Genomic DNA, 13,671 nt, shown 5'->3' with positions numbered 1-13,671 from the left:
AATCTGGCCATCTTCTTCCATTAAGTTTTAGTGTGTGTTTGTATGAAGATTTCATGGATCCAGCATAAAAGGAACCAACAAAAAGAAACAGAGGTTGTTAGAGGAGCTTCTCAACAGAGCAAGCTTCTCATATTCTATTCTCTAAATGCTGAATCAAGTAGGAAAAATACCTTAAGGTGTTTCTGGATGTGCAAGTTTTTAAAGACCATCTAGATTCACCAGCTGTTGGAATCCTCATGATTTTTCTTTTGCTCCCTTTTGGCTGATACTTTACTAGTCAGCAAGAAGAGTGGCCTGCTCATCACTATCAGAGCAGCAGTAGCTCTATGCCTTCTCCTCATACCTCCTGATGTCCAGAATGAATCTGTCAACCAGAGAGATTCTGAGGGCCGGATTAGGTTAGGCACCTTTCAAGAAAGTGAGGTGCCTAACCTGCTTAGGTGCTCTTGTAAATCCCACTAGGTGCCTAAATATCTTTGCAAATTTGGCCTTGCAAGCTTTCAGGCTAAAGCCCCTCTAACTGCTCACCTACCCCACATTAAGACATCAGAGGAGGGACTCCCTGAAGTTGTGGAGTGGAATCCCCCAAAGTCATCCCTAAGAGGCCACTTTTTACTTCTGGGTAGAGTCAGAAGGCTAGTTTCTTCTCAGGTACACCTGTGTAGCCACATTGACTTTCACTGTGTTACACTGATTTACGCTTCTATGCGATGTACGTGGACAAAACAAGCCAAGTTGATGTTTCTAGTTTGTTGGAGGTAGCAGAAAATACCCAATCATATTATATTGGGAAAAGTGCTTTTTTTAACGCTTGAAGAACTCAATGGCTTATTCCATTTCACTCCAAAAACATAATTTCACTCTTGGGTTGAGCATCAGCAGGGACAATTTTATCCCAATAGGAACTTTGTTTTAAAAAAAGAAATTGATAAACAACTGAAAAAACGAGAATGAAACTGGAATTCATCTTTAACTTCAGTGGGTACCAGCACCTCCCACCAAGATACTTTATAATTTCATAAGATTTTTAAACTAGGCCTATTATAGATGGCACACAAATCACATCATCCAGATACCTAAACTATAGGGGACATGTCACACTTTTTTTCCCTTCTTTTTAATAGCTTTTATAGGGAAATCTCAAGGTCAGTAAAGCAGCAGATTGGAGAGTTGGCATGTTTTATTAGCTGACTGCAACTTCTTATTGACACCAGTTATATGACATATGAAACATTTATAGAGGTCATTTAGTGTTTATTGCAGTCATAATACTGTTTCTGTGACACAGACTGGTAAAATTAGATATGGAAGGTCCATTCTGTTGTTATGCTGGCACCTTGCAGCAACACTGGGTGTCTGCCTGAAGCTTTTCCATTATTAATCCCATTTTCCAGGAGTTTATAACTTTCAGCTGTTTCAGTTGCAACTGGCTAAAATTTACCACACAGAACTGGATTCAAAGACTCTGAAAAAGGTATAATTTATGTGTCTCTCAGTTAGCCTGGCTCCTTGAACTAGAGGGGGGAATTCCTTTATGAAGGGAGGTGACAGGAGTAGTTGATATCACCTGTCCTCAGGGTTTCCACCAGGCAGAATCAGTTTTATGGTTTGTGCCAGCAGAGTTCCTGTAAGATACTTGTCATCAGATGCTTCCAAAGGGAGGCACTGAATCAGTTGTCTTTTTGTTGTCTTTTTCAGCTTTAGCCTCTCTAGTGCCTGAGACTCAGCATGAAGTTCACTAGGGATTTTGCTATGGCTATTGATTTTCCATGGAAGGTGCTCAGATACTATGATGATGGGCAGCAGTATAAAACCTGAGGACAGTTAGTCTGTTCGAATGATTTTTCATCTTCATTTAATTTCTGACAAATGTTAAGTGCACAGATATCAGAAAGAGGGTAAGTGTTAATGTGTTGTTGTTCTTACGGCAAACCAAGACTTCACTGGAGATTAGCTCGTGAAGTCTTGGTTTGGGGGAAAATAAACATAAATCATCATTATGTTTTGTTTTTGAATGGCAAAAATCTTGCCCACCCATAGTATTGGTTATGGATTCTCTGGGCTAGATTCTAAGGTGTGGTATTCAAGCGGGCATTGCTGCTTAAACTCTAATGGAGCTGGCATTTGGGCCCAACATTAAAATCTGGCTAAACAACCATTTTGACCCAGTAGGTTCACCCCAATTCAATGGGGATCCTTCCTCATAGAGGCTTGTACACACTCAGCTCCCAGCTGCTGGCTTAGCAGGGAAAGGGATGTGGCTGGGACACCCCAAAAGTGCACTGATTCGTGGCTGCTGTTATGGCCCTTGGGATCATTTGCAGTTGACATAAATCAGAGCAGCCTGAACTGTTCTAACTGGTGGACATACCTCACATAAAGTAGACTTAAGACCAGAGGAGCATAATGCCACCATTGGACTTCCCATATACTCCTTCTGACTTGCATTATATGAAGTTCAGCTGGACCCTAGGATCTGACCAACTGTGCCTCTAAATCAAAATGGGCTAACTCAGGGGCAGATAAACATGATTTTAAATCCTGCATGAATCTAGGATGTGAATGGTTTTCATCAGCATGTTGTCACCATAAAGCCTTAGATGATATCATTAAAAAAGCCTTTGAATGGAACAGACTTCATGATGCAAAGATCGTTTTTAAGATTACAAAAAGTACTAGGCACATGTCAAGTAAAATTTTAGTTGAGGCAGATTAAAATCACATATTTTCCAGAAAACTGAGAGTCTCCTGGAACATTGTACAGAAGCATAATGAATATACTCACTGAAAAAAACCTACAGATCCCAGCTGATCAAACTGCAGGAACTGATACATGGATTGTTCTGAGGATGCAGAACTGCAAGTCCTGAAACAGGATACTTGAGGGATGGACGGAGGCAAGAGATAGATCTCATCCTGAGCTCATCTTTCCTTTTCCTGTGTGGGTGGAGCAGTTTCTGGGAATTAGTAAGATAGGTAACATTTTCATATGTGTGCACTTTGACCTCAGTGGGTGCGCAGTAGAACTGGTCAAATATTTTCCAATGGAAGGTTTTTCTGTGGGAAAATGTCATTTTGTTGACATCAAAACTTTCAATGGGAATGTGTCATTTTTGACAATTTTGTTTTCAAAGAATGGAAGCAAATTATTTCAGTCAGGTTAAAAAATGCTCAGTTTCAACCTTATTGGAATAGAATGTTTTGATAATTTTTAAATGATTTTTCATTGTGAAATTTATATTTTAATTTTTTAAGAGTCAACAATAAAACATTTCAATTTCATTGAAATGCAACATTTTGACCCAAAATTATTATTTTTCCCCAACATTTTGTTTTGTGGAGAAATTTTGAGTTTTTTAGTTTTTGTTCTGATTTAGAATGAAAACAAGTTTCAAAATGATGGAATTTCCTGCAATACGGAAATTCTAGTTCCCTCACAGCTGTAGTGCTCATCGCCTTTGAACAATCAGGCCACTTATGTAAGTTAAATATGGATTTTAAGGGCTTAAAAATAGATTGAAAATTTTGGCCATATTTTTTGAGACAACTGCAGTGATTTCAAACAAGGAAGGAAATGGTATGTTGCATTTGCCAAGGACATTTTTATTTCAAAGATCCAGAGAAATCCATTGCTGGTCTGGTACGTACACATCTTACTGATATGGTTTTGAAATGTTTAATGTGTCAAATGTAGCCATCATAAGAGCCATTCCATCCTTATCGAGTACCAGTAAAACTGTCACAAAATGCATCCCTGACCTTCACTTGCAAGTAAAAAGTCTTTGTGTATTTCATCTATATTCAGGCTACTTGGAATTGAATCATCCACAAAATAACCTCAGTTATTAATCTTCTCAAATCTATCTTCACAAGGAAGGGAATCCAAGATCAAGCAGTTTCTGATAGTGATCCACAGTATAATAGCATTCCCAGAACATAGGTTTGGGCAGTAGCTCTTTCCTCGAGTGTGCTCTCATGTTGTGTTCCACAGAGTTCCTTCTTGTCTCCCTCTCTTGTTCAATGTGTGTATGGGGACATTGGAAGGGCTAGTGAGGGAAAAATGGTCTGCCATGTCTTCACTACATGGACATTGACACCCACTTCTGTCATATGATCTAGGTATTGTAGCTGAGCACTTGGCCCTCTGTATGGTAGACATTAAAGCCTGGATTAGGGCAAACTGGTTGAGGCTCACAATCTAGATATGAGGGAATCAATGTTAGTTGATTGAGGGAATCAACCAGGAGATGTGACAGAGCATCTACACTTTTGTTCTGTTACTTAAATTTATAATTTGTGCTGCAGTACAACCCTCATTGGGTTACACCGTAAATCCATTCTGAAACAAGGGTGTGTCTTGTTCAGTAGTGTTTCCCGCTAGAAGTATGTGGCATCAGGGGTCTGTAATGTATATTGGTTGCCTTTTTGTTTCTGAATACACTTTAAACTGTAAATTCTGACCTCTAAAACCTTAAGGCTATTTCTACACTGCCCTGAAAATTGCAGTGTGCACCAAAGTGGTGCACTGTAACTCCCCTGTGTTGACATGGTAGGCACGAACGGAAAGGTTCCTAGTTTGCATTAATATAACTGTGTTTGAAGAAGACTCCATTAATGCAAACTAGGAACTTTTTTGTTCACACCTGCTGCGACCCCTTGGGGAGTTACAACACACTTTGGTGTGCACTGCTATTCACACCTCCAGTCTCTGAACTGTGGGGCACCGTTGACAAGCCCTAAATCACTTAACCTGCTTGCCTGAGAGTTGCTTCCCTCCTGTTTGAAATTGCCTCAGTTGTGTTCAGTGGAGGCAGCTGAGTTTGAGTTCCTTGGCTTAGCAGGGTGGAAAGCAGCCAGCAGGGCATTCTTTGTGAGAGGCCTTTGACTTTGGAATTCAATCCTCCTACTTTGGTCCAAAATACCCTGCTGTCCTTCAGGCCATGCTGCAAAGCCCATCTGTTTTCTGGGGCAACCGTTCCAGTAGGGCTGAACACCTACAACTCCCATTGAATTGTAACGAGTGCTTACTAGTGCTCATCAAGTACTGTGCTTGCTAGTTCTCACCAAGATGAAAAGCTACACAGAGCAATGTTTTATTACGCGAGTGCAAGAGCTCCCCCAGTGTGTCAGTGTTACCTGTGTAAATAGAAATGTTTCCAAAGAAAAAGGGCCCCAAATAGCAACCTTCCTCAATAAAGCATAAGTCCAATGAGATCATAAATGAGACTCCTCTGATATTGGTCAAAAGGCGTAGGCAGTAAAGACACTTTCTCAATTCCTGATGCAAAAAAAGACCTTGGTGATATTTAGCTTACACAGACATCTTAAGTGATCCTTAACATTGTTTCTAAATCATTCTTTTAAAATGACCTTAAAATCAGTTTCCCACTTACTATCTTTGTTCCCCGTCCTTGTGTAGTGTTTGGTGGATCCACCCAGGTCATCTCAGAAAGATAGGCACTTTCTTGTTGTCCATTTTTCCCATCTTCTCTTTGTTTTGGCTTCTGCCCATTAGTTGTTGAAGGGGGTATTCACTGATGGCTCTGTAGGACAGATTGCACAATCTCTTGTGCCACAAAGGCGGAGTAAACTTGAACCTACAGCCCTAAGTACACATGAGCTGAAGTCTGCTGTGAGAGCAAGACAGGAAGATTGAGGTGGTCACAAGGAGGTACTTCTTTTTGCCCATAGGCAGCTGAAGGCATAAGAAAGATTTGAGTTATGCAGCTTTCCCTGATTCCAGTGCTCCTCTAACCTGTCCACAGGCTAATCTGGCGTTCCACTAAAACCATTCATCAGGTGGGGAATTTGCAGTGGTAGCAGCCGTTCCCATCAGTATTCAGGAACAGAATGATACACTGGTGGAGTCCAGAATTTTTGGTATTTCCCAAAGAAACTTTTTCAATATATAATGAATTATTAAAGAAGCATTTTTATTTTGGCTCAGCTAATCACATACATAGCACACCAAGGTCAGTGCATAAGAGTGTTACGGAAAAACAATAAATGTAGCAGACAACTAATTTATCTTCTGGCAATGTTATTTCATGCACTGACACATTTTCCTCTTTAGCATCAATCTATAGGGCTGAATTCTTTGAAGTACTTTAATTAACCTACCATTATGTTGCTACTTACTGAGACCCACAAAAATATCATCAGTTTACAACTGTCTGCTTCCTATGTCTTCATATTTACATTCTGTGAAATATTTCAAGAGCTGAATATTTATACTAAACAGTAAATGTTGAAAACAAATATTTCCAAACACACTTAATATGCACATCTTTGCACTCTTTGCCTTTAGCTGCCAGGAGCAAAGCAAGATATTTAGGCCTGGTCTACCCTAGAAAGTTATGTTGGCCAGGGGAGTGAAAAATCCCCTGGGTTGTGCAGTTAAGCTGACCTAAGTCCCCATGTAGAGAGTGCTAAGTTGATGGAAGAATTTTTCTGTCAGCCTAGCTATTGCCTCTGAGGAAGATGGATTACCTATGCCATCGGGAGAATTCCTCCCGTTGGCACAGGTAGTGTCTACATTGAAGCACTACAGCAGTGTAGCTGTGCCTTTTTGGTGTTTTAAGTGTAGACAAGCCCTTAGCTTTTAAACATAACAAGCCCCTGTTATTTCTTCTTGTCTGGGTGTCAGATAAAGTTTCTCTAAAATTAGTATTCAGAGCCTTAGGATCCATGCACATGGGAGCAGCATAAATTTGTCTTTTGACACAGTTAAGCCAGCCAGTGGGTTCTTCAAACTATTAGAAAGAACAGTGAGATTAAAGGCGATTGTTGCTCTTTCTGTAAACGTCTTGACACAATTGCACAAGAAAAATTCCTACTTCCTGCAGTGAATGTATTCATGCTTATTCTCTGCCAGTTTCATTTTAATCCATGAAGGGAATGATGATATGTAAAACTCTTGGAAAAATGCTGAATTATTATCCATCACATGTGATAGTTTGTCAGTAATCTTGTTTATATCTGTAATCTTGTGCATACTCATTTTAACAAGCCAAAGATTTTCCTATCCTTAATTGCCTAAGTGAGGATTTCTCTCATCTGGTCCTATAGTAAATATGAGAAGAGTATTTTTTGCTAAGTATTGACAATATGTTCAACTTTGGTAAACGCACCGAGAAAGACAGTTCATAGCCTGAGGAGCACATAAAACATCCTTTTGTGATTGCATTCATAGAACACACTACTTTTATTCAAATGCTTGGCTATGATATACTTTAAGTGCATCAATTTAGTAGTGATGTTAGGTTCTGAATGTTTGAATGTTCTGAATGTTTCATTATTACTAAATTTACTTTTGCACTTGTATCTAATTGGAAGAGTAGGAGTAAGGCTGGCCAGAAAACAATCATTTTGTTTTGTGAAACATTGGGGTTTTGGTATTTGCTTTCATTCCAATGTGAACAAATAAGACCTTTTGAAATTTTTAAGTGAAAAAACACAGGAAAGAGACACAGGGACTTGAACATTGATCGAGAAGGCCCTCACCACCAAGCTTGTTCTACTGTGTTGTATGCTTTCTATTATTCTCTCCACCTGCTTACCCAATCATCGTGACCCTGAGAAAACTTCTTGATGAATTTTTTGTGAAAAGCAATCAATGTAGTCAAAACTGAAATTTCATGGAAATGGTATTTCTTGAGGGGAAAAAAGTTTAAGCAAATCTTTTTAGACCAGCTCTGATTGCGAGTGGACTGATTTATTCCAGTGGTGCCACTTGGTGGCCAGCTGCACAATTGCAGTGATACCTGTTCCATTGTTATAGATGCACATATAGTGTTGTGAAATTTTGAGATAGTCTGCCTACAAAACTAACAGGCCTGATTAACATGACCCAAGTAACAGCATGTATGCTCTCAGGCAGCATTTCTTAGAGTTTGCACTTAGTGATAGATGCTTTAGGAATAGACAGAAAAATCACATTTGCTGGGGATTGTCAGCTTTTCAGGGCAGCAACTGTTTCTGACTATGCATTAATACAGGGCCTAGTCTGAGCTGGGGCCTGTAAGCATCTCTGTGATGTTGTATGCAGCTCATGATCATGCTTTTAACCAAATTGTTGCAATAAAATGATAGGCTGCTTTGTACATTACCTATAAAGCCTTGCTTTATTTCTTTGGACTTCTCTTATTTCAAAGTCTGCTCCAGAATTGCTTGTTTATATGGAACTGTGACAGCTCATTGGCTTGATCAGTGTTTGCTGTAGCCTCAACTGGGAGCTCCAATTCTGCCAGCAGCTTCTCAGGAAATATTATGATCCCAAATTGTTAACATCATGAGATGAATTCCATTCTCAGACATCAGGGTCACTTCCAGTGACATGCTCTGGGCTTTGGTGCCCTTAGTTCTCTACTGTGCACTAGTGAATCTGAGTTCTGTGGCGTATGAGGGTGGAAATGGCACTACTCGTTCACTGAAATCACAGGACTGAGAACTGAACATTAGTGTTCAGGATAAAGGCATCAATTTCCTCTCCTTGCTACCCTATTTAATAATTTGCACCTTCTTTGTGAGAGGAGAATCTTTGTTTTTAGATCCTGCTCAGCAATGCAGAAGAATATTTGCTTAGACGTTCCCTCCAAGGTTTCAGCTAATTCTATGGGTCCAACTTTCATCCATTTTACCCCTGTGTTACTCCAATGACTTCAGTGGGGATACTCCTGATTTAGCCTGATACTGCAATGAGAGATCCCTCACTCTCTCAGAACTTCAGTGGGGCTTGGTGCAGGGGTCCAGCATCTTACAATGGTGCAAATGGAGATTTGGGTCCTCTGGACTTGATTTTGCCCTCAGGCAGACAGGTGTAACTCCTACTACGGTCAGTTTAACTGAAGGTCGATTCATAGATTTTAAGCCAGAAGGGACCATTATGATACTCTAGTCTGACCTCCTGCATATCACATGCTATAGAACTTCAGCCAGTGATATCTAGAGCTGGAATGTTTTTCTGTTGGAGAATGCTGATTTGTCAAAATCAAAATGTTTTTTAGGAACTGTTTAGATTTTGATGAAGTTGGGACAGAACCCAAGCAGGATTTCAAAACATGCCTGGTTTCTTGCCAACTTTCCGGCTCAGTGCCTTAGCAGCCAACCTGGTAGGATGATGGGGAGCCTGGGCTTCCAGACTCCTATCTCTTTGGCAGCCTGCAGTGGGCTGATGGGGAGTTGAGAGCCTTGAAGCTCCGACTCCCAAGCTCTGAAGTTCCCAGGCTCCTCCTCAGCTGTCCTGTTGAGCTGTCAGAGAACAGAGCTCCCAGCTGTCAGGGCTTGCAGATTCCCAGCTCCCCTACAACTTGCAAGCTCCCAGGTTCGTGGCTCTAGGGCAGCCTGCCAGGTGGACTGCCCCTCCTGCCAGGAGCCCCAGAGCAGTTTCCCAGGTGACCTGTCCCAGAGCTGGGTCTTCATTCCTTTTTGCAGAGAATTTCAAAATATTGAAAATCTCTGAAATAAAACTACCTTTCTCTGCACAGCTGCAGGAATTTCTGCATTAACCTCATAACATCTGCTTGAGCAGGAGTATCACTTTCAGAAATATATCTAGTCTTGATTTAAAGATTTCACGGGATGGAGAAGCCACCACATCCCTCTGTAAACTGTTCCAATATTTAATTATCCTAACTGTTAAAAATGTGTGGATTATTCCTAGTCTGATCTTTGTCTAGTTTCAGCTATTGGATCTTGTTTCTTTTTCTGCTAGATTAAAGAACCACTTTTCCCCATGTAGGTACTTGTAGATTGTAATCAAGTCACCTCTTAACCTGCTCTAGGATAAACAAAACAGCCTTCTGTTGCTTGGGCCATCCTCTGGAGTGGAGTGGCTGATGCTCGAAGCCTCCCCCCCCAACTTTTTTGGGCATCTGGGTTAGGAGGCTATGGTACATGGGGAGGAGGGTAGGCGGTTATACAGTGGATGCGGAGGGGATCTGTGTGTGCTTTTGTTGGCTTTCCTGCAGCTCCAACAGATGCTTCATCATGTCAGTTTGCTCCCCCAACAGTTGCTTCATCATGTCCGTTTGCTCCTCCATTAGCATAAGCATCGCATCCTGCCTCCGCTCTTCGCGCTCACTTTAATTCTTTCCTGGCCTCTGCCATTGAAGGCCTCCATGCATTAAGCTGTGCCCTATCAGTGCAAGAGGACTGCATGAGCTTGGAAAACATGTCATCATGAGTGCGGTTTTTTTTCACCTTCTAATCTGCAATAACCTCAGGGACGGAGATGGCAGTGGGAGCGCAGAAACATTCTACGCCCTACAATTCTAGGGGGACTGCATGGTCACCTATGCTGCTGAGTTTGCCATGCTGACCAAACAAGAAATTAAATTCAAAAGTTCTCGGAGCTTTTCCTGTGTACCTGGCTAGTGCATCGGAATTCAAAGTGCTGTCCAGAGCAGTCACAATGGAGCACTCTGGCATAGCTCCCAGAGGCCAATACCGTCAATTTGCTTCCACACTACCCCAGAATCAACCCAGCAAAGTCAATTTTAGCACTTCTCCCCTCACCATGGAAGAGTACAGAAGTAGATTTTTAAGAGCCCTTTAAATTGGCGGAACAGGGTTGTTTGTGTTGATGCATTCATTTTTAAATTGACCTAATGCGGCTAAATTTGACCTAACCTGGTAGTGTAGACCAGGCCTGAGGGTGTGAAACAGGGACAGGTCTACTGTAGAGTAGTCTTTAAGATTTCATATACTTGAGATTATTTGTTGAATATATATATAGCATTATCCAAGACACCCAAATGATTGTTTAATTCTTCCCAGAGGTTCCCTTTATGATGCTTAGTCATCCAGCTAATCAAGCAGCACCTTGGTATTCAGTGATGTATAAAGAAAATACTTCAACTTTAATATTGAGACCAAAGCTACTGAATCTAAATCGTTCCTGTGCCATCAGTTGCTTAGGGCACAAAGAAGGCTCTGCCATCCAGTATTGCCAACCCTCATGATTTTGTCTTAACTTTCAGGGGGAGGGAGAGAAAAGGGATGGGCATGTGTCGGGGCTTCTGATACCAATAGATGTTCAGTGTTGACTAGTTGGAAAAAGCTTCTTCACAGTCATAAATGAGAAGGAAGGATATTGGGAAATCAGATTCTACAAGAGTTGACTGAACTGTGCACCTTATGGGGCAGTTACAAATTCTTCCCTCTACCCTCAGAAATAGTGAAACACATGGAGACATGGTGGATAACATGATTCTAATCTCATCTACACAGGAAAAGTGTAATCAGACTCTAAGAAGGGCAAAAGAAAGAGCACAAGTGTTAAACTTGATGTCTTCAGTGATGGCTGAACATTGAGGCAAGTGAGGCCTGAGTATGATTTTTTCTCCACTCACCTTCCTTCCTTTCCATCCCACCAGTGATGTTGAGCAGCTGAGACCTCCCCACATCTCCCTGTCTACATCCTGGTCCCTATGTTCTCCCCCTATTACATCCTGGAAGGAGATCAAGTCAGGGCACAGTTTGAATAACTGGGACTGGTATGGACTTGGTCAACGACAGGGCCAACCCAGCATAGCATGCTGCAGGGGCTGTGGAGAGGAAAAGCACCCAGGCTTCAAGAGGCAGGACAGAGCTGCCCCAGCCTGGGGACATGACACTCACTTGCAGGTCAGCCCTAGCTTTGCTTGTGGCTTCATAAAAGAGGTTCAGGCAGTGAAGAACTACTCCTCATATCCCTCCTCTTCCAGGCTGCTGTAGCTGCTGTTCATGATGCTGCTGGTCCAGGTCATCAGTGTTGGCCACAGCTGAATTTGGGGCACTGAACTCACTGCTCAAGCCACAGACTGCAGTGACTGTACAGAGCTCTAACAGCCCTGTGTAGATCCTGCTGGCCTGCTCTCTGGGTACCTTTTAGGGCAGGCCAGCAGGGCTATACAGGACAGTTTGAGTGCTGTTCAGTACTGCAGACTGAGGCAATGAATCTAGCACCTCAAACCCCTCTGGCTGCACAGTCTGTGAATGCGCCACGTGGAGGTGGAGAACTCCTACAGGCATGTGAAAGACAAACTCAGCAAATTTATAGTTGGCTGCTCTAGACTTGCTGTGTTCATGATTCATATTTAGTGATACACAGGGATCTATATATGTGTGTGCTTTTGCATATGTTTTGGGGGGGACATGGTGCCCTAATGCCCTCCATACATGAGCCACCACTGGTTTTCTCCTCAAAATATCCAGTTCATGGAGAAGGAAGTTGAGTTTACAGGATCGTGTTGAAAAGTCTTGGTCCAGTTTACACTAACCATAATCTGCAGAATCACTGCAACTGCCTTTTAAGAGCAGTTAAAAAATAGATTGGAGTAAGCCTATGAGAGTTTAGGGCTTGGTATTACAATTGTCATGGGTACCTAGTCAAGTATAGTGACTATTCAGAAGAGGCAAGAAACAAAACAAAATAAACAAAAAACAAGGCAGTTGCTTTTTCAAGATACCAATGATGCTACATCTCAGGTCACAATTGTGTCCTTTGGTATATTTCCTTTATGAATGGTTTCATGTCTTTGCTGATTATATGCTGTAAGGGATGGCATGAGAAGCACTTTAGAGGACAGGTTGTGCCATTTGTTTTAGTTCTGAGGTAAACTGTGAAGAGAGAGAAGTCTAATGTCCTAGAGAGGTGTGAAGCATTTGATAAATATTTCCCTTTGACAGTTTCCCTTCTCCCCAAAGGTGGCCACATATAGGGAGGCACATGCATGAACTTGTGGCAACAGATGTCTAGTTTGCTAGGACATGCTATGTTTGACTGAGTGACCTATAAAAAGAGTTAGCATGAAGCTGTAGAGTAAACTTCAGTGTTTGCTATAAACAAACCTCACCAAAGTGCTTGTAATTGCTTTGTTAGAAGAATGGCCAGGCCTCCAGAGTAGGGGGGGTGGAGGAACATTTTCTTTTATCTACACTTCTAAACAGCTGGAGACAGATAAGAGTGGAGACGCTTTTGGCCTAGGCAAAGAGTCTGACTATGTGCTTTCCTTTGTCTCTTGCTGCTTTCAGTTTTCAGCCCTTCTACTTGTATTTTAGTGTGTATGCAAAATTGTATGTAGAACAGCTACCACATATATTTTGTTTTTCTTAAGGAATTAAGGATTCTGTTTTCTATGGTGGTATCTAAGAAGAGTAGACTAGCCTCATTATTCTGTAGTGACCCATTGACATGCAATATCTGGAGCCCTGACACAAAAGGGAAGAAAAATGGCTTTCAAAATATAGATATCACTTGAATGATACGCCTTACCTAGTTTGGTAGATCTAAATAGGTCTTGAAGAGCTCATCTTCAACATTTCCAGTTCCCTAGAATATAAGGGCAGGAGCTGGAGGGGCAGGAATTTGTAAACGATTTTTAAAATGGTGACTTTATGTTCTTTGTCAGCTCTTCCTGCCAAATGAGGTTAAATGATCAGATCTTTGAATTTGAGTGAGCTAGTGATTTCCACTGATGTTAATGAGAAACACTTACCTCTCTGGTCCTAATCAGCTGTTCTGGAATGCTGCTTTGGTACAGCAGGGAAATGCTGCTTTGCTAGAACTTTCTATTGGTCTAATTCCATCAGACCTCAACAGCCCAATTACATACAGTTCCTTCAGGGTTAGTACACACACTTACATTCTCCTGCATCTCATATCTGTTTGGTTGCCAGATGCCTTACTTA

This window comes from Gopherus flavomarginatus, chromosome 3 (genome assembly GCF_025201925.1).
Source record: "Gopherus flavomarginatus isolate rGopFla2 chromosome 3, rGopFla2.mat.asm, whole genome shotgun sequence".
Lineage (NCBI taxonomy): Eukaryota > Metazoa > Chordata > Testudines > Testudinidae > Gopherus > Gopherus flavomarginatus.
Note: the sequence above shows the minus strand (reverse complement) of the source record.